The sequence below is a fragment of the Nycticebus coucang genome, chromosome 16 (genome assembly GCF_027406575.1).
Source record: "Nycticebus coucang isolate mNycCou1 chromosome 16, mNycCou1.pri, whole genome shotgun sequence".
In the NCBI taxonomy this organism is placed as follows: domain Eukaryota; kingdom Metazoa; phylum Chordata; class Mammalia; order Primates; family Lorisidae; genus Nycticebus; species Nycticebus coucang.
In genome coordinates, this window is record NC_069795.1 from 80,784,605 (window position 1) to 80,806,475 (window position 21,871).

The window sequence follows — 21,871 nt, forward strand, 5'->3', positions numbered from 1 at the left end:
TGCCAAGTCTAAAGACACCAGAACAGTTCACAGGTAAGGCCTTTCTGGTTTGCAGTCTCGCTGCTACTGAATTTACAGTTGTGGGCGGATTTAGACAGATTGAACGCACGCGACCACTTGCCGGTTTTCCACTGTTTTAGTCTTCCTCTTGGGGTCCAGAAGTCTCTCGCTGACTCCTTGTATCCTGGCAGGGGTGATGATAGGCAGATCCCACCAGCCAGAGATGCCTGGAGTCCTATCTCCCCAGACTCACGGTGCCCAGAAGCTGTTACTCGTCCCCATATGCAAGGAAGCTGTTACTCGGCCACCATCTTGCTCCCCAGCCGGCTCGCTCCGCGTGTGCCTCTCCAACTCCAGTAGAGGTCCTCTGGCCCGGGCTAGCTGAGCCTCTGCGGCTGCAGCCCAGGTGAGGGCTCGCGGCTCCCAGCGGTAGCACCTGGCACGTGTTGGCGGGTTCAGGGGTTGCGCTGCCAAGGAGGACTGGGCCGGTGGGCGGTTAGCATCCTGTTGGATGCGGGGAGGGGCGGCACACCAGGCGCTGCACAGCCTTGGCGGGCGGCGGTGGCGGCTACCAGGCTCTCGGGTTCTCTGCCCCAGGCCGGAGCCAGTAGTTGCCCTGGCGGAGAGAAGGTATCCATTCCATGTTTGATGGAGTACTTGGTTGCTTTGGTTTGGGGCTATTATGAATAATGCTGCTCTGAAGATTCTTTCTTTGGGTAGATACCACCATTATTTCTATTGGGAATCAATAAACATTTTACCCTAAATGCCCATCAACTCAGGGATGGATTAACAAATTGTAGTTTATGCATACTTGGGAATACTATTCAGCCATAAGAAGATGGTGACTTCACATCTTTTGTATTATCCTGAATGGAGTTGAAACACATTCTTCTTAGTAAAGTATCACAAGAATGGAGAAGCAAGAATCCAATGTACTCAGTACTAATATGAGGCCAGTGGATGATCTAGTACATGGCCAAATATGAGAAAAACTCATTTCAATGCCAGTTGGGGGGAACGGGAACAAGAGACGGGGACAGGGGAGGAGGGTAGGGACACCCACTGACTGGGCACGGCGTGGGGGCGTTTGGCACACCTTTTGAGTGTCGGTCATAACTACAAGAGGGACTCTAACAAATTCAAATATTTTGACCTGGTTGTACCCTCACGTTAACTTGAAATAAAAAATAAATAAATAAACAGCAGGCATTGTGCCAGTGCTAAAGGGAACACAAGCCCTGTCCGAAGGGAATCTTCTGCTTCCTGGGAGTGACGGGGGACAGCAGGGAAGAGTGATAGCAGAGCCAGGACTGGGAGGAAGGACAGGAAAGGAGCACAGGGGCTTTCTCCAGCTGCAAAGCAGGGTGAGTGGTGGAGGTGGGAAGAAGCAAAGGGCTGAGCTGGGCTCAGCTATCCCTCAGGCAGAGCTTTTCAGCTCTGAGCTGGGGATGGCACGTAGACCTCCTGAGACTGGATATTTCTGGCTTGAGAAGCCTCTTCCTGTCCACCCCACTATTGGATAAATAATTGCATCTTTCTTTTGTGTGCTATACCATGATGAATTTGGGAGATTTCCATGGGTTCTTCCAATTACTGAGTACTATCATTCTAGAAATTCTACCTGTAGTTGATGAAGCTTTAGGTGTTTCCGGTCTAATGTAATCAAATCACAGTAATTGTATATTCCTTCAGTGGCCTTTCTATTTTAGCCATTGTCAAGGTTGGGGAGGCAGGTGGAGCCAGGGGAAAGGGTGTCATTTTGGAGGGAGAAGGGAGGGAACCACATTAGCACTCCCCGCGGCGATGGTGCACAGGACAGGAGTGTTTAGGTAGGGGGTGCAGTTGTTTTTGTCATTTACCTGGGGTGTGTGTCTTCTAAACTTGTGAAGTTCATGTTTGAGGTTTTGCTGAGCATTGCCAACTTGGGGATCTGTTGGACTAATCTACTGGGAGCTAATGAATCACTTATACTGGGCCTCCTAAGGGAAGAGGGAACAGAGGTCAGGATCTAATGGTGTCACTAACGAGTGTTTGTTTGTGTGTGTGTGTGTGTGTGTAGGAGGATGAAACCTTGGCTGTGGCCTCTGTTCTTAAAGACCTAGGGTGGAATCTTTACTGCTCTCAGTTAGCGATTTTGCTGTTGTTCTGTTTTGTTCTCCTGATGGGGAGAGGGGCTTGTTCAGAGATGAGCCCAGAAAGAACTTAGAACCTGATTCTGTTTCTTAATTTTAGTTATCACCCTAGGAGGTACAACCCTCATCCCTAATTCTTTTCTCGGGGTTGAAATGTTCAGCCATCAAGGCAGAGCTTTGTAACTTTTGGTCCTTCTGCCTTTAGGGGGTAGTGTGGAAAGGCAAACAGTAAGCTCCCTTTTACCCTGTGATACATTTTGGTTTGTCTTCCTTTACCTTTTTTATTATAAATTGCCGCAAATCCTTTTTGGAAACAGATGAAGCCTTGAGTAATAAATGAGTAAACTTTCCTTTATCCAAACCCAAACAGCCAGCAAGCTAGGTAAGGATTCTTCACTCACCTTGGTGTTATGAGAAAGACAAACGCAGATCATGATTATAAAAAAGAAAATGAACGGAATGTTTAGAATATGTCTGACATTAGTTCAGCTCTGCCTCGGTCTACCACTCTGATTGTTTTTCTTTCTGTTTCAGCACCATATGACGTCTGTGACGTCTTTATCTAGTACCCAGGGGTATTCCAAGTTGCTGGAGTGCCAGTTACCAAAGTGCTGAGTGCCTTGTGAACCCACTGGGGAGCGTCCAAGTAATTGCCCTCCCCACAGCGCAGCCAGTGTTGTCTCTATCACGGTTATGTCTCCGCTGAACACCTTCCATGGCTCCCACGATCATTCACTTAAAAATCATTGCCGTGGACCAGGCTTTAGGTGCCACCAGTCCTCTGTCCCTTTCCCAACCCATCTGCAGCCTCCACCCCCCTCTTCTCTCTATGGGGTCCTTGGAGATCCTGTAGCCTGTTGACTTACTTGACCTTGGAACATGCTGTCTCTGCCCTCTCCCTCTCCTTATTCCTGTGATCATCTTCCCTGGCTCCACAGGTGAGGTGAGGTTTTTTTATTTTATTCTGTCCGTACCTCTCCTGTTCATTTGTTGGTATAAAATGTCACTTCTTCTCCATACAAGCTAATCAGTCCCCCATGAGGACCAGCTCTGTGTTTTTCCTGTTTACTACTGTTTCCGCAGCATCCGGCTCAGTGCCTGCTAAATAGTACATACTCAGGAGAGAGATGTTAAAAAATTGAAATATGTACTGTGCATTCATCAGGATTTTTGACAGTAGCAATCCATATTCAGTAGGTCCCTTCATTCCCTGGATAACCATCATTTTTAACAAGTTAGTATCATTCCTTTTCTAATAGGCCTGGATATGTTCCATCTGAAAGTATTTGTAACATTTCGCTTTAGGTGATTGTCAGCAAGGGTGGGCCAGGAGGAGAGTGGATTATATGTAGATTGATGGATTCAGCCCTGCCTTCACGGATATGCCCACCTTCCATGTGAGTTGAACCTTTACATTCAGAAATTTTCATTTTCATAATCTTCATTGATGGCCTCATCAGAACCTCTGAACTTGGCAGAGTAAAGGTTTTTATCCCCATTTTACAACTAAGAGATGTTTTGTTTTTTTTGAGACAGAGACTCAAGCTGTCACCCTGGGTAGGGTGCCATGGCATCACAGCTCACAGCAACCTCCAACTCCTGGGCTCAAGTGATTCTCTTGCCTTAGCCTCCCAAATAGCTGAGACTGCAGGCGCCCGCCACAATACCCAGCTGTTTTTTTTTTTTTTTTTTGGTTGCAGCCGTCATAGTTGTTTGGCGGGGCTGGGCTGGATTCGAACCCACCAGCTCAGGTGTATGTGGCTGGCACCTTAGCCGCTTGAGCCACAGGCGCTGAGCCTAAGAGATATTTCTGATGAAAACCAGCTCATGTCTGGCTGAGAAGCTTTGTTGCACATTTGCTCAGATGTTGTTGATGACCAAGCAGGCCACACTGGTTGGAACGAGAGAGATATAGAGTCACACAAGCCACAAGAAACCATTCTCAGTTTGGAAGTAATACATTTTGAGAAACTGTCTTCGGATTTGCCTGTTTCAGTGTGGGTTTTGCATTTTTAAGTACAAGGGTAAGCATGACTGAAATGCTCCACAGGTCCTGGGCATTTGCTCCTTAGGCTTGGGGTTTAGGTGTTTCTAGTTCATTCCATCTTATGGATAAGAAGTCTAGTCAGAAGAAGTCATTTACCAGGGAGACTCAGGTGGGGAAAGGAGGGGGGATTTGGATCCAGGTTTCTTGACTCATGTTAGGGACTCATGTGTCAGGGCATCTTCTCTATAGATTAAGTAAGAAAGAGGAGCAGGCCTGAATGTGTGGTTTTGAGATTATTGTGTGCCTGAGTAGTCCTGGGCTCAGAACATTGGTATTTGGTTGTGTAAATTATTTCATGATGACCATTATTAGCCTTTTTCTTCACCTAGCCTTTCTGCTGAATCTTAAGACCTTGCTCCATTGTTAAGCATCATCCATCTAAGTACTATTGATATACAGTTTATTTTTCTCTTGGAATTTTCTGTGTGTCTCTAATATAATGTGAAGGCTACAGCTGCCCTGTGTCCTGCTGTTGGAGTCTCTTTCCTAGCTCAGGTTAGCAGGTTATAGATGGCCTTGATGGCTGCCTACAGGGCAGGGGTGTTTTCCATTATTGCTAATGTCAGGGGCAGGTTTGTTGCTGTGTCCTGTGCAGGCCAGAATGGACTGGTTGATGACAGCTGATGCAGATAAGCTTCCTTCCTGCAAACTGGCCATAGCCCCAAGTGCAAGGTGAGGTCAAGTAGCTTTTGAGGGGGTGAGGTTTGCTGAGCAGAGAGGCCAGTAAGAGTCTGGGTAATTGGCAGGCTTTGCTGTCCTTTGGCCTAGCCCAGCTTTGATTAGAGCCTGGGTATGGTCAGCTGCAAGCTATGTGACTCCAGGCAATTTGCCTGAGTTTTTTTCTAGTGTTGGGAGAGACAGGATGATTAAAGCATCAGGACTCAGCTGGAGTCCTCCTCAGGTTCTGGCTCGTTTTGTTCATGATTTCTGTCTCCTCCACCACTCATACCACGTTATTTCTTGTCTTCTTTCTTTACTGAATATAGTATATTTATTTTAACAAGTAGTCTTTGGCCAACATAGTGTTTTATTTTATGGTCACAGGTTCAGTGAGTGGCATCGCCCCCAGACTTACAATCTCACTGGTGTATCATTTCCTGCCCTGCTTTGTCTGGCAGTTTGGTTAGCTGGCCACTAATTCCAACCTGCCGGCTCACCTCTGGCTTCTCCTGATTATATGTGACAGTGACTAAGGTAGAAGAGGTGCAGGTACAGAATCCTAGGGAGATTGGAATCCTTCCTTCCCTAGTTGTACTGCAAATTAACATTTTCATTCTATAGACCAGAAGCTAGAGCCTTACTATATTTAAAATTTTTCCCGTATGTCTTTTTTATTCCTTGACTTACTTTTTTAATCATTTATGACTGTTTAGAAATGGAAAAAGGTCAAGGACCAGTGATGGCCCTTTCCCATTTGCTGGTAGTTAGGAGTTTCATCAGCAACAAAGTTCCAGATAAATCAACACAACTTGCTTCAGCACAATATGAATTGATTGACAGTGTCCCCAAAAAGTTCCTGGGTAGCGCTGGCTTGATGAAAGGGCCAAATGATGTCATTAGTCCTTGCTTTCCTTCCCTGGCTCTGTCTCCCTTTGCATTGCTCCATTTTCAGAGGTTTCCCCCTCTTTCTGCCTCTGCTTTTTCTGTCTTTCAAGTCCAGGGGGGAGAGTCAAGAGTCAGACGACGAGGGTCCAGCATAAGTGTGCGCCTTGCCCTTCTAACTTCTGGCTTTGGCTGACCTAGTGAGGACGGGGTAAGACATGGAGGATTACAGGCATACGTAAAGATCACCAAATCAGAGGTGTGAGGGCTAGAGGGCTTTTATAGATCCCTGTATTATACATAGTTACTGATTGCAACATAAAACCAACCTAAACCTAGAGGCTTCAAATAATATCTCATTATGTCTGACGATTCTGTGAGGAGAACTTCAGACAGGGCACAAAGGGAGTGGCCTGTAATTACTCTGTGATTCCTGGGCCTCAGCTGAAAGCTGGCCAGACATCTCTCGCCTTCCCTCATTCCAATCTTTCTCCAGCCCCCAACTCCCCCAGCCATTTTGTATTATTAACTTGGCGTTTCTCATAGCATGAGAGCCTCCATATAAGTCAGACTCTTCCTAAGGAAGATCAGGGCTTCCAGAGAGAATCCTCTAAGATATGAGAAGTGGGAGCTGCCAGTTTCTTAAGGCCTGACCCTGAAAACCAGCAAAGCCTCATTTCCGTGTGTTACTTGGTTAGTCAGGCAGACACAGAGCCCTCTTACATTCAGGGCCATAGGACCGAGCCCTTATCTCTTGATGGAAGAATGTCAAAGAATATACCTGCAACCATCTTTAATCTGCCTTGTTCTCTAGTCTTCTATTCACAGATAAAAAGCAGGAGGCCCTGACAGAAGCAGTGATTGGCCCAACTTCTCTGAGCCCTTTTTCAGCAATAAAATAAAAACAAATAACAGCCAGGAGAAAAGCCCATACCTTACCCAGCCAGAATAGCTTTTGCTATATCTTCTGGGCTCTGGGGGCCCCAGTGCAGGGTGAGCCAGGGTTTATTGTTGTTCCTTTGCAAGTAAGATGCTGACAAAATGCTGCTTGTCAGCTAGGAGGGAGTTGCTTTGCGATTGCCTCAGGCTGCTTAGCTCTGCTGGGACTTCCCTTCTCAGTCAAGAGACAGCGGGAGAGACTGCTGGGTATTTTTGCTGGTTGCAAAGGGGCAGGGGGTGCTCTTTGGAAGGGGCGTGGATGTTGGGGTTGGAAGGGACCTAGGGTTCTAGCTGCTTGTTGGAGCTGCCTCTTCCTCCCTTCTTCCAGTTCTCCTCCCATTAATTAGGGAGCCCCTGACATGTCCCTGTGTGAAAGTCACTCATTTCATAACCTCATACTGCAGTATTTTCTGGGTTTATTATCTCTCTCCAACCTGCGGCTTCACACCATCTGGTGAGCACACACACAAGCAAGGGAGAAATCTGAGAGGGAAGGGAAACAGCTTTCTCCACTCCCCCTCCCTTCTGGGAGAAGAAAATTCACAGTCTTTCCGCACACAGGACCTGAGGTCTATTTCTAGGTGTGTGAGGCAGGAGGAGAGAGGTGGTCAGAGAACATGGTAGTGCAGGCTATTTCAGCAATTTGTCAGGAAACCACTTAAATCTCCTCTGCTAAAGGAGAACTTTCTTCTCTCCTGAATTATCTTTTACCTCTAGAGTGAGGACAGATTGTTTTTTATATCCTTATGTTTCATGTGGTCATGCCTCAAAAATAGGCGCTATCTTCATGGACAGGGAAGACAATTACATTAACATAGAATCCATTTATGACCCAGGGCACCTGGAAAAGAATAAATTACTCTCCAATTCAGAGTTAAATGCACCCGTGTAGGTGTTCGTATGCGCATGTGTGCTGGCTTTAACAGAGCAGGCAAAAAGAAATCTTGAAAACACACATATTGGGCTGGGGAGTAGGTTGAGGTGAGGAGATCAATTATATGTGGGATTCTTTGGTTTCCTCACATCAATTCCCTTCTTAATCAGAGAGAGATCTTCTAACTAGAAGATACTGTCTAATTGATGTTCTTTTGGTTTTTAATCCTAGCAAATTAAAGAGACTTTGCCAGTGATGTTGTCAGGTCTTTGAGGGAGGATGTGATTTCAGTTTACACTTGTACATTGTAATTTTAGTATATATTTAAAGTTTGCGGTTGTCTTCTTAACCTGGGAGTTTGGGAGAAATTCTGAGCCTTGGAGAGGACTAATGAGCTTGAAATAATAATATTGAAGGAATATCATTGGTGCACGCTGCCAGTGGCTCTATTCTCAGTTTCTGATGGGTTGATTTCAAGTTGCCTTGGTGCCAGCAACTTCTTAAAGATGGCTGACATGGACAATCGTCTATTAAACACAGAAGAATGGTGGGGCTGGGAGTCAGGGAGACATTAGATGGGGCCCAGTGGATGCATCTGTTCTCTGAGCATTTTTTTTTTTTGCAGTTTTTGGCCAGGGCTGGGTTTGAACCCACCACCTGTGGCATATGGGGCCAGCGTCCTACTCCTTTGAGCCACAGGCACTGCCCTACTCTCTGAGCAATTGCAACCATATGTGCCTCACAACTTCACTTGCTGCTTTATCTGCCATTCTTTCCTTCAGACTTCCAAATCAGAGTGCAGAGGGTGGTTAGTTTGATCATGTGCATTAAATGTCTCCTACTCGTAAGATGACACAAACCAGGACTTGCTCCTTTTGCCCTCTCAGTGGAATGTTCATTCATGTAATCTGAATGATTTCTCTTTACTCTTGATGAGCCATTCTTCCCAAATGCGATCCTAGAAGCCCTTTTGCATGCTTCAAAAGGAAACCAAACAAAGCCAGGGAAGGTGACCGCACCCTGGGGTCAGGAGTTTGAGTTCTAGTCTTGGGTCAGCCTCTAACTTGGGGTTCACCGAACTCCGAGCCTCCTTCAAGCCTCGTCGACACTGCTCAGCTCCCTCGGTTGCTGTAAGAATAAAACCCAGGGACATGGGAGAGTACTCTGGAAGGGCGGAAAGCTCCACACGCAGGAGGTTATATAATGCTATTCCAAGATCGCTCACAGCTGTCAAGTGCGACGCACTGACACACTCATGCTCCTGCACTGTGGGAAGCAGCTGTTGGTTTCATTTCTGCCTCTCCCTCTCCATATGCCAGAGTGAGGAGAAATGAATGGACTAAAAGTCTGCTCGGGATGAGGGAAAACCACTGGGGGATGAGGGAAAACCACTTTTCAGCTTTAATAATCTCATCGAAACTGTAAGGATGGCATATGACCTGTGTAGCACTTGAGTCACTCTAAAAATGAAGGGACAGAAAATAATCAAGTATTCTGGGGATGAAAAGAGTTATTGAGTAAGACTATTAAATATTGGAGGGGGAGTCATCTGAGCTCCTGTGGGGTTGCTTGGACTAGTTGCTGTACAAGTTGGGTGCTTCTACGTAGCTCGTGCATTTTATTTCGCATCCCTCCCTCCTTACACCCAACATCTGCCCGTATCTGGAGGAGCAGTCAAGGCCTTTGAACGTGTTTTGACACGCCCAGAAAGCATGTCCCTACCTTTTTCACAGAAAGAATACCTACTTTTTGAAGATCTGGCACAGATGTAACTTTGGTAAAAAGTCTCAGCTGATATCCCTTCTCCCGGATGGGATCGTTCTTCCCTTTTCCTTCCCTCCACGTGTAAATGCCACTGTTACACTGTCCACTGCTGATGTGAAGACATCTGTCAGGTTACATTTTTGCACCTTAGACCATTCCGGCTGCTATAACAAAATATCACAGGTGGCTTATAAGCTGCAGAAATTTATCTGTCACGATTTTAGAGGCTAGGAAATTTAAGATCAACGTGCTGACAGATTCGGTGTATGGAACGAGGCCACTTCCAGGTTCAAAGATGGCCTTCTTTTCACTGTGTCCTCATGTGATGGAAGGGACAAGGGATCTCCTCATGCCTCATAAGTACACTGGTTCCATTCCTGTGGACTCTTTCCTCATGACCTGGTCTTTCCAAATGCTCTTTCTCCTAATACAGTGGTTCTCAACCTTCCTAATGCCATGGCCCTTTAATACAGTTCCTGTGGGTCGCGACCCACAGGTTGAGAACCACTGTCCTAATAGCATCACCTTAGAGGTTAGGTTAGGATTCTCACATAGGAATTGGAAGGAGACACATTCACACCTTAGTAGGTGGTGAGCTCTTAGGACAGGAATTATTTCTTCATCCTTGTCTCCTCAGGGTCTAGCAGAATTTTTGTCACATATTAAGTACTCAGTAATTGGTTATTAAGTGTATGAATGTTGTTACAAAGAAAAAAAAACTAAAGCCATGTTCTAATATTCTTTCTGATTCAAGAATTAATGTCAGAACCCCCATCACAATTCCCACGTGGAAAACAACTGTTAGTTCCTAAGTCACAGACAGCTTGTCACCACATTCAGGCATTAGTCTATGCTTTAATTTACTAGGAGTGCTATAATAATTGCCACAATATTGGTGGCTTAAGACAAGTGTTTTGGAGTTTAGAAGTCTGGAATCAAGGAGCTGGCAGGTTAGACCTCCTTCTAAAGGCTTTGGGGACAGATGTGTTCCTGGCCTCTCTCCTAGCTCTGGTGGTGGCTGGTAGCCCATGGTAGTTCGTGGCCTGGAGCTGCATCACTTAGGTTTCTGCCTTCATTTTAACGTGACTGTTAACGTGGTCTGAATGTCCTTGTAAAATTCATGTCTTGAATCCCCAGTTAAACAGCATTAAGAGATGGGGCCTTTAGGAGGTGATTAGGTCATGAGGGTGCTGCCCCTGTCAGTGAGATCGGTGCCTAATTCTCCCTCTGCCATGTGGGGGCACAGCTACAGGGCACCATCTCTGAAGCAGAGCATAAGCCCTCATTAGACACTGAATCTGCTGGTGCCTTGATCTTGGACTTCACAGCCTGCAAAACTATGAACAGTAAATTTCTGTTGATTATAAATTACTGAGTTTAAGATAATTTGTTGTAATAGCCTGAATGGACCAAAACAACCGTCCTCACTCCCCCATGTGTATTCATGCCCAAATTTCCATCTTCAGTTAAGGACACCAGTCATTGGATTTAGGGCTCACTCTAATTTAGTATGACCGCATCTGAACTTGATTACTTCCACAGAGACCCTCTTTCTAAATAGATCATATTCATAAGTACACGGATGGGGGATAGATAGGACTTGAACATCCCCTTTTTATAGAACATAGTCCCACTTGCAGCAGCGCATTGACCTTGTGGAATCCCAGTTCCTTTCCTCCTCTGTTTCTCCTCCAGATGGCTCTCCAGCCCCTGCTTCAGCACCCCAGGGGCAAGTCTCTAGATTGGAGCAGCAGCTTCACGGAATTTTTTCTTTTATTGAGCCCAAATCTGTGTCTCTGCCATTTCCATCATTCTACAGTTAAAATGAATGTGGGGTAACAACCTTACCCCTTTTTCAGGGAGGAAAAGGAGGTTTAGGTTTTGAAGATGGTGCTCCTGGCCGTGTCTTTCTATATTCCCAGTTCCTTCAAATCTTCATCCAGGCTGTAGTCTCCTTACCACACCTCCTCCCTGTTGGTGTGACTTCCTGTTTGCCAGTGTATTGCTTGACAGTAATATGAATTTTCCAGGTGTGGTCAGCAGTGCAGGTCACAGAAGACATGTTACCTTCCAGGGAATGTGCTTCTATTTCTGCAGCTTCACTCATATTTTCTTGGCGGCTAAAGCACACCCTGGAAACATTTGTACTTATCCTTGGTTTCATATAAGGTTGCTAAACTTTATTCCCCTATTTAGCATTTTGACCCCCCAACCAGGGCCTGGCCCTTGTGTGATTGTTTTTTATTTTCTTGTGCCGGCCTTTTGCCCTAGCTTGTTGAAACGTCTTTATCACAGAGTTGTTACATGTGGTGTGTTGATGGTGGGAGTGGAGGGAGGGTGTGTCACTGGGGCTTGCTGTGCTGCCCTGTCCGTCTTGGCTGATCAGAATAGAACCCATTCAGAATTTGGGGATGTCTGCATAAAAGGCTTTAGATTATTCTACTGTTGCTGTAGGCTTCTGTAGTGGAGACAGCTCCATCATACCTGTTTGTGGGGTCTCCTCTGAGACTTGGGTGCTAGTTAGTACATATAGACTCTGGGGGTCCCAATCCTTCCTGTCTGAATGACTCAGGATCACAACCCGAGGGGACACAGAGATGATCATCTGAAGTATTGAGAACCTGAGCCCCAGGAACCAGGCAGATTTGTACTTCAGGCTCCACCTGTTTGTAACTTTGGGAAATTATTTTGTAAAATGGGGTTAATAATACTATCAACTTATACTTGAAATAATATCTATTTAATTTTAGCTAAGATGCAGCACCAGGAAGGGAAGCCGAGGCCCAAAGAAGTTAAATGATTAGCTGAGATCACTATGTGTCCACTCAGACCAGGAACAACGTCCAGCCTTTTGGTTTCTAATTTAATGCTTTTTCTTCTAAACCACTCTCATGCTTTAGAAATCATCAGCTTATTTATTTACAGTCTGCTTTTGTTTACTGAATAAAGGAAGGAAAATAAATAGAGTTGGTATTTAAATCTTTCTCACTAGAATATTGATTGAATTACTCTGTACTGTGTATGGATTTATTTCACATGGGTCTGAATTACCTGGGAGACCCTGTTGCCCCCTTGAGAGAGGGATGAAAGTCAGGGAAGTTGCCCCAGACTTTGCTTTCTCTGAAGACTTGGTAATGTGTCCTGCTTCTCCTGGGCGGCCCTGGCAGAGCTGGTTCCTGGGGCGGCCCTGGCACCACGCAGAGGCTATCTGTGCACATTCAGCAACTGCCTACATCCTAAGGCACGCTATTGCTGTTTAATATGCAATGCAGACTATATTTTCTTTCAATTTCTGTAAATTGTAAAGGTGAATTGTGCCAGCTTTCCTAAATTGCCACAATCAATATTCTACTGCCTTTATTTTTTATGCATGCTAATGACTTTACTTCTTTTGAAATGTACTTGTTTCCCAGATCAGTCTTTCCTGCATTAACAAAAAAAAAAAGAAAGAAAAAAAAAAAAGGCTGTGTCTCAAAAGAAGAAAAAAAAAAAAAAAAGAGAAAGAGAAGCCCTCTATATCAGGGTGAATTTCTGCCCAGAGTTATGTGGCGTGAATTTGAACCAGAGGTGGAAAGTGCTGCTCTGCTATGCTGGGGAGACCCTGATGGGCCTGTTGGGCTGACCAGGGCAGAGCCCACACAGAGTGAAGAGGGCGCTGGAGTTTTAGCTCAGAGAAACAGTTGGCCGGGTGGTGAACAGCTTGAAGGCCTGTGCTACAGTTGGCTTTCAGGAATCATCGCTGATCTCCCATCTCCACTCCCACCCCCAGCTAAACTGCTCTCCAACAGAGCCTGTGTGTATCTGGGGACCCCAGGGTGTCTCCTGAGATTGAGGGGTGGCCTTCCACCCCTATTCATGCAGAATGGGATCTGTGTGCTTTACCAGATGTTTGGGACTCCATTCTGCATTCTCTCTGGTCTACTTTCATTTGTATATCTTACATTTCAGACAAAGGAAACCCTTGCAGGTGTTATCCCAGCTCCCACACTTGGCCCTGTCTAAATATTTCTGCATGTTCTTTCCATCACCTGTAAGGTGGCTCTGCTTCTTACCAATGTGTCTTTTTTTCTCAACACCATCCATCATTTAAGGATCGGCTCCGATGCTGTCCTCTTCATGAAGCTTTCTCTAATTTCTGCTTTTATTCATTCTTTCTTTTCAATAAACCTTTTATTGAGTACCTAGTATATCTGAGGCTCTGTATTTGGCGATGGGGATAAAGCATTGAAGAAACTAGACACAAATCACTGCCTGTGGCCCTTCCATCCTATCCAGGGAGAGGGAGAAAATGTGTATAGAGGATATTGGCTGGTGGAACAGGGATGAGGCTGTGATTTTAATAAGATGGCCTGGGGGGAGGACTCACTGGGAAGGTGGAATTTTTCACCTGATGGTGAAAAGTGCTGTCTCCTTTCTCTGCCTCTTACCTGGTCCTCTCTCAGTTCTATGGTGGGAAGGAACTGCGTAGAGGAGAGGCTGTGGAGGAGAGGTTAGAAGCCGGGAGAGATTGAGAGAGAGGAAAGAGTCTGCGTGTGTCCCTGCACACACCTTCCATGCTGCCTTGCATATTGTCTCCTGATGCTTAACAAATGAATTTGGAGTGGCTATTGTTGAGTAGGCTTGTTTTCCTGCTATTCCCAGTGAGGGGAAAGAAAATGTATTCTGTACTGTGAACTATTGCTCCAGGATGGATCCGAGGTCCCTCTGGCTCTGTGGGCTTTGTGATGATGGCACTGCGGGCAGCAGGCCTGGCTTTTCTGTACATGTTGCTGTGAGCCCAGCATGCACACGCACCTTCCAAAAGCCTTGTTTTCTCCACCTTAGAATAACAGAGTGGAGTAACTGAATCCTGAGAGCTCTCCCAGCTCCAAAGTTTCATCCATTTTGTATGATAAAATCTTCACCCTATGTAGCCATGAAGAAAGATGGTGACTTTCCATCTTTTGTATTTACCTGGATGGATTTGGAGAACATCCTCCAACGTCAAGTATCATAAGGATGGAAAAGCAAGTGTCCAGTGTACTAAATGCCAATATGAAACTGGTAGATGAACGACTACATACCCATAGGAGAGAAAAACACAATTAAGTTAAAGTCCGGGTGTGGAGAATGTGGAGAGGGAGAGGGGAGGAGGGAGGAGGTTGGCAAGCTCTCACCTCTCTGGCACACCTCCTGGGCGAGGGCTCAACCACAACTTGGACTTCCCCTAACAGACACAAACATTGTAACTTTATCGTTTGTATCCTTACATTAATCTGAAATAAAATAAAAAGAATCTCCCAAATAAATATCCAAACAGTGCAGTTAAAAAAAAAAAGATCTCCACGCTGATGAATGATTTCAGCTCCCAGATTATTCCATTGTTTGTGCTTATGGTCTGTGCCCTGGAAACAGCACCCATAGGCTTATTTTCTTTGGCCCTGTGTGTCCTGTGAGAATATTATCTTCTTCAGCTAGATTGTGGGAAGTTAACTGGCGGGCCTGGGGATATATTTTGTCCCCTTTAGCACCTGCAATAGAAGATTCTGTATGTGGGGCTCCATCAGCTATTTGTCCATTGTTTCCTGAGTACCTAGAAAGTATGATAGGTTGTGCATTAAATACTGGAGCTCCTGAAGGGGAAATGTGAGTGCTGACCTCAGAAGTTCACAACCTGTCAGAGGAAGGACACTATTTAAAAATTCTTCATTATCTGTCAGTGTTTTGATCTTCAGACATCCTTAGGATTGAGGTAAGACATATAATATGAAGTTCTTTTTTGTTCCCTTTAAATTACAGGAGCCGGACTTGATAAAAATCGAGAGAGTGACAACAGTTTTAACAGTGCTGGTGACATGGTATTGGGATCCCCAGGCTGAGGAGGGCAGTCTAAGGGACAGGGTGGGGGTGGGGGGGCGGGGAGTGGCTGATGGGAAACACAAGCCTGTTCTTTAATTTGACCTCGGATCTCATGTGCCCCTTATGATATAAGCATTAAAATATGTCAGCTTTCCTTTTGAGTCATTTTATGGACTTCCAGGGCTGCTTTTATCATAGCGATTCTGACGGTTTCATCAATTTACAAACTAAACATCTGGTGCCATGTCACAGATGAGGAGATGGTCCCACAGGGAGGAATTTTCCTCCCTCGTCTGCCTGAAAGATAGAGTTAGGATTGGTTATACGTCTCCCTAACTTGCAACCAGGGCTTTTTTCTCTTCATCTTCATTTCTGTAATTCCACTGGGGTTATGTGGGTGTGGACTGCTAATGCGTATGGGAGGAGCTGCTTCCAGAAAGGTGTGCACGCTGGAGGGGTTGACACAACAGTGCTTCCTCTTCAAGCCTCCAGCAGCCCTGGGCTGCCCTGGAATCCTGGCCAGGCTTGGAGCTGCCTATTTGGAAATCTGTGGCTGCTTTTCCTCTGGGATCTAATGAATGCTGACTGACTTTGAGTGTTCCCTCTACTGTATTGCAGTTCCTTAAAGCCCATCTTCCACATCAAATTGGCAGGTTCATTTAATTGTTTGGGAGCCAGATAAAAATGCTTTGTTCTTTGTTCCTACATTATGTCATTTCACATTATCTCTCCTCCCACAAATTGCTGAGACTGTTCAATTTAGGCCTTCAGTTGCTTCTCTTTGAGCAGATCTTTCAATTTATATTGCAAGGCCTGTTCTTTTTGATTAGACGTTTAGGATATCAGTTAGGTTTCTTAATCTATTTATTTGTGTTTCTTTTTGCCTTTCTCCTTTTGCACTTTAAATGTCTTCTGTGTGGAAAGCATGCAGTCTCAGTAGCTGGAATGAAATGCGAATACTTTTTTCTTATTTCCTTACTGTAGTATGTAATCTCTTTTCTTTTTGCTTATGTTTTAGTGTGACAATAATAATAATGACATCATTGTTAGTATTTTTTTCTTCTTGAATTAGTTCATATACTTAGATATCAAACAGAAGATAATTAGTAGATGAGAAAAATACCAGGAAACTGTGATTCAGATTTCAGAAAACATGCCAAGTTCAATCCCGGGCACTGGGGCAGAGCTGTGAAAAAGATAAACTGGGCCTCTCCCTCCTGGTGCTTACAGTCTGATTTCCCCTGTGTTCTTTCATTTCACTTCATAGCAATTGTGATACTCATTCAACCCCTGGGGAACCCGAAACTCTAGAGTGGCAAAGTGATCTGTTCAAGGTTGCATACGCCTGTGGTTCAATGGATAGGGCGCTGGCCCCATGTGCCAGAGGTGGCGGGTTCAAACCCAGCCTGGGCCAAAAGCTACAAAAAAAAAAGAATTGGAGATGGATTTTAAACCCAAGTGTAGAGACTCCGAGTCTAGTGTTAGAGTCTGTGTAAAGGGAAAGTTTCCCACTTCAAACCAGACAGATGGAGACCACCCCTCCTCAAGTGTAATCAGAGGCTTTCGGTTTACTTCCTTATGAGGACTGGAAACATTACAACAGGTAGATCTCTGATTCTACCTTTGTGTTGCTTTATGGCAATGTTTTTCAACCTTTTTTATCGTATGGCGCACTTAAACCTGTAGTTAAACTTCTGTGGCACGTTTGCATTATGTTTATCAAAAAAAAAGAGTGAAAAAAATATACTCACTATGCTTTGAACTTCTTTCAAAAAATGATTTAATTACTGATCTTAAATATTTTTGCAGCATACTGGGTGAAAATCACTGATTCGTGACTTCTCTGATGCTCATTTTCATCCTTTAAATGGTGTAGGTAAAGGGAGGGAGAGGAAGTTAATATTTAAGAGAATGGGTTCTAGAGTAACAAGAATTAGTATCGACTGCTGGCACTTCTATGTTTTGACTCTGTGATCTTGGGCACATGAACCTCAGTTTCCTTATTTGTAAAATGGAGATGAACATACCGGAGCTGTATTGTGGGTTCAGGTCCAGACCACCTCAATAAAGCGAATATTGCGATAAGTCTTGAGTTACACAAAGCATAAAAGTATGTTTACACTGTGATGGGGTCTATTAAATGTGAAATAGCAAAATGTCTAAGATAAAGAATCTACCTTAATTTAAAGGATTTTTCACTAAGAAATGCTAGTGATCGTCTGAGCCTTTGGCAATTCTTGATCTTTTTGCCTGTGAAGGGTCTAGCCTCAGTGTTGATGGCTTTGACTGAGCAAGATGGTGGCTGCTAAAGGTTGGGGTGATTGCGGCAATTCCTTAAAATAAAACAACACTGATGTTTGTTGCATCAATTGTTGTTTCTTTGAAGCATGACATGCTGTTGAGAACGTTTTACCCACAGAACTTTCAAAATTGAGTCAATTCTCTCAAACCCTGCCACTATTTTTATCAACCAAAGTTATGTAATTTTCTAAATCCTTTCTTGTGATTTCAATGCTGTTTGCTGCATCTTCACCAGGAATAGATTCCATCCCAAGAAACCACTTTCTTTGCTCATTCTTAAGAAGCATCTCCTCTTCCATTCAAGTTTTATCATGAGAGTGCAACAATTCAATAACATCTTTTGGTTCCACTACAATTCTAGTTTTCTTTCTATTTCTTTTTTTTTTTTTTTTTTTGTAGAGACAGAGTTTCACTTTATCGCCCTTGGTAGAGTGCCGTGGCGTCACACAGCTCACAGCAACCTCCAACTCCTGGGCCTAGGCAATTCTCCTGCCTCAGCCTACCGAGTAGCTGGGACTACAGGCGCCCGCCACAATGCCCAGCTATTTTTTTGTTGCAGTTTGGCCGGGGCCGGGTTTGAACCCGCCACCCTTGGTATGTGGGGCCGGCGCCCTGCTCACTGAGCCACAGGCACCGCCCGTTTTCTTTCTATTTCTACCACATCTGCAGTTACTTACTTCCCTGAAGTCATTAACACCTCGTAGTCTTCTGTGAAATTTGTAATCAACTTTTTCCAAAGTCCTATTAATGATATTTGGACTATTTTTCCAGCTATATTGTCAAGGAGCAGTAATATTTTGTAAGCAATCTTTTTTTTTTCTGAGCAGTTAGATCTCAATAGTGGGAGCTAAATATTTAGTAAACCATGCTGTTATCTAGGCTTTGTTGTCCTATTTTTAGAGCACAGGGTAGATTTAGCATACTTTTTAAAGGCAGTAGGGTTTTTGGAATGAGCTCTAGCTTTAACTGAAAGCCAGTGTTTGCACTGACCCCTAACAAGAGAGTTGATCTGTCCTTTGAAGCTTGGAAACCAGGCACTAACTTCTCCTCTCTAGCTATGAAAGTTGTAGTTAAACATCTTCTGCCAATAGAAGAACGTTTTGTCTATGTTGAAAATCTGTTGTTTAAAGGATCCACCTTCATGAGTTATCTTAGTTAGATCTTTTGGATAACTTGCTGCGGCTTCTACATCAGCACTTGTTTTAGCTTGTACTGTTACGATATAGAGATTGCTGCTTTCTTTAAACCTCTTTAAAACCTCTTTAGACCACCTGTGTCTCCAAGATTCAGACTTTTCTTCTGTAGCTTCCTCACCTTTCTCAGCCTTCAATGATTGATGTGAGTTAGGGCCTTGCTCTGGATTAGACTGTGGCTTCGGGAAGTATTATGGCTGGTTTGATCTTCTGTGCAGACCACTCAAATTTTCTCCATCTTAGCAGTAAGGTTGCTTTACATTCTTATCATTCATGTGTTCACTGGAGTAGCATTTTTAATCTTCTTCAAGAACTTTTCTTTTAAGAACAAGTGATCCCCTGGGTGGCGCCTGTGGCTCAGTGAGCAGGGCGCCAGCCCCATATACCGAGGGTGGCGGATTCAAACCCTGCCCCGGCCAAACTGCAACAAAAAAATAGCCGGGCGTTGTGGCAGGTGCCTGTAGTCCCAGCTACTCAGGAGGCTGAGGCAGGAGAATCACCTAAGCCCAGGAGTTGGAGGTTGCTGTGAGCTGTGTGACGCCACGGCACTCTACCGAGGGCGATAAAGTGAAACTCTGTCTCTACAAAAAAAAAAAAAAAAAAAGAACAAGTGATCCCATCACAGGCTGGGCAAGGGACTTGAAGAGAAACTTCTCTGAAGAAGATAGGCGCACGGCCTACAGACATATGAAAAAATGCTCATCATCCTTAATCATCAGAGAAATGCAAATCAAAACTACTTTGAGATATCATCTAACTCCAGTAAGACTAGCCTATATCACAAAATCCCAAGACCAGAGATGTTGGCGTGGATGTGGAGAAAAGGGAACACTTCTACACTACTGGTGGGAATGCAAATTAATACGTTCCTTTTAGAAAGCTGTTTGGAGAACACGTAGAGATCTAAAAGTAGATCTGCCATTCAATCCTATAATTCCTCTACTAGGTATATACCCAGAAGACCAAAAATCACATCATAACAAAGATATTTGTACCAGAATGTTTATTGCAGCCCAATTCATAATTGCTAAGTCATGGAAGAAGCCCAAGTGCCCATCGATCCACTAATGGATTAATAAATTGTGGTATATGTACACCATGGAATATTATGCAGCCTTAAAGAAAGATGGAGACTTTACCTCTTTCATGTTTACATGGATGGAGCTGGAACATATTCTTCTTAGTAAAGTATGTGAAGAATGGAAGAAAAAGTACCCAATGTACTCAGCCCTACTATGAAACTAATGTATGGCTTTCATATGAAAGTTATAACCCAGTTATAACCTAAGAAGGGGGAAAGGGATGGGAGGGAGAGGGGAGGTGGGTGGAGGGAGGGGGATTGGTGGGATTACACCTTCGGTGCATCTTACAAGGGTACATGTGAAACTTAGTAAATGTAGAATATAAATGTCTTAACATGTTCAATAACTAAGAAAATGCCAGGAAGGCTATGTTAACCAGTGTGATGAAAATGTGTCAGACGGTCTATAAAACCAGTGTATAGTGCCCCATGAACGCATTAATGTACACAGCTATGATTTAATAAAAAAATAAATACATACATAAATAAATAAAAGAAAACTTTTCTTTTGCATTTACAACTTGGCTAGGTGGTGCAAAAAGCCTAGCTTGCGGCCTGTCTCCACTCTCAACGTGCCTTTCTCACTGAGCTTTTGATTTAAAGTGAGAGATATGTGACTCTTGAACACTTAGAGGCTATAACAGGTATATTAACTGGCCTAATTTCAGTATCCCTGTGTCTCAAGAAACAGGAAAGGCGGAGGAGTGGGAGAGAGATGGGGGAACAGCTGGTTGGTGGAATAGTCAGAACACATATAACATTTATTGATTAAATCCACTGTCTTCTGTGTGTGAGATTCCCGGTGCCCCCAAACCATTATAATATTAATGTCAGAGATCAGTGACCATGCATCACCACAACAGATATAATAATGATGAAAAAGTACGAAAGATCGTGCAGATCACCAACACAGAGACTTGAAATGAGCACGTGCTGATGGAAAAATGATAGACTTGGTTCATACAGAGCTGCCATAAGCCTTTAATTTGTAAAAAAACAAAAACAACGACACAATTACTAGTAAAGTGAGGTATGATGAAATAAAGTGTGCATGTATCTGAAAGGTCATTTGAAAATTAAAAAACAAAAACAGAACGTAGGCTAAACATTTAGCAGAGTGCAAAATAAATGTTGTCAGCAGTTATTTTTCTACTAGAGTCATTCATTCATTTATATATTCAGTGTGCATTTACTGAGTGACACTGAGGTTGGAGTGTCGTGACCCCTATTTTGGCCCATTGTGGGTAGTCAATATGGCATTGTAGATAAGATGCGGTTAAGTCTTTGGTGAACTGAAACTTTATAGGTGTCAAATGATAAAAGACCCATCGCATTAAATATTCCCGTAGTGTGAAAAAGCACTTGTCACAGAAGTGCCTTGTGAAGAAAGGGTCATCCTGGGGTGGGATGGTTGCTGGCTGGGGTAGGGGCATGGAGTGAGGTGGCCTGTTGTGGAAGAAGAGTCTGGAAGGGGTATATAGGTGGGGGATGTGGTTGGTCTCAAAGGCACGACTAAGGAGGGTAGACTTCATTTATTCATTCGTCTGTAAGCTGAGACTGAGTGAAAGATCAAAATGGTAATGTACTAAGTGGAAGGCAGTTAAAATGGTCTCAGAGGGAGAGAGATGGTGAGGACTGGATTCAGGGCAGTGGTAAGGGGAGGGAAAAGTAACTAAGAGAGTTTAGAGATGATGAGATGTTTTTAAAAGCACTTGTAAGAATCTGGATTTCCTGGTCATCGTGAGTATAGAAACAGGCACACTGGGCGTAATTTGGAATTGGAGGGTCCCGTAGGCTGTGGGTCACAGACATCTTGACATCTCGATTAAAGTGACTGAAGGGGCTGCACAGATGCTCTGAGGTGGCTTGTTCTGGAAATTCTCCAGCAAAGTTTGAGGATTTGGTGGACAACTCAGCGTTCTCTGCTTCTAGCAGTCATTCATTTCTCAATGATGTTAGCCATACTGACAAATGGATGCTGGCTTTTATTTTGCTCTCATTTTTAAAAATTTCCTATCTTTATGGCTTTTGGAGTCTAAAATGTACAAGGAAAAAAAATCTATCATTCTTTCCACCATAAAATGAAGAGGCTGTTTTCGTATTTGAGGCTATACCTCATTTCTCCCTTTTGTTTTTTTCCCCTCCTTTAAAATTCTC

General features: G+C 44.0%; 1 protein-coding gene across 2 annotated transcripts in view; it reads left to right on the top strand.

The window, feature by feature from the left end:
* MB21D2 (Mab-21 domain containing 2) overlaps nucleotides 1–21,871 on the top strand; it is a 134,830-nt gene that overhangs the window by 49,842 nt on the left and 63,117 nt on the right. The window contains exon 2 of one of the 2 annotated variants that reach the window (XM_053565682.1): nucleotides 3,441–3,532. The exons of the other annotated variant lie outside the window; for it this stretch is intronic. The gene's annotated coding sequence lies outside the window, so the exon portion shown is untranslated. The remainder of the gene's footprint in view (nucleotides 1–3,440; nucleotides 3,533–21,871) is intronic. 2 annotated transcript variants of the gene reach the window in all.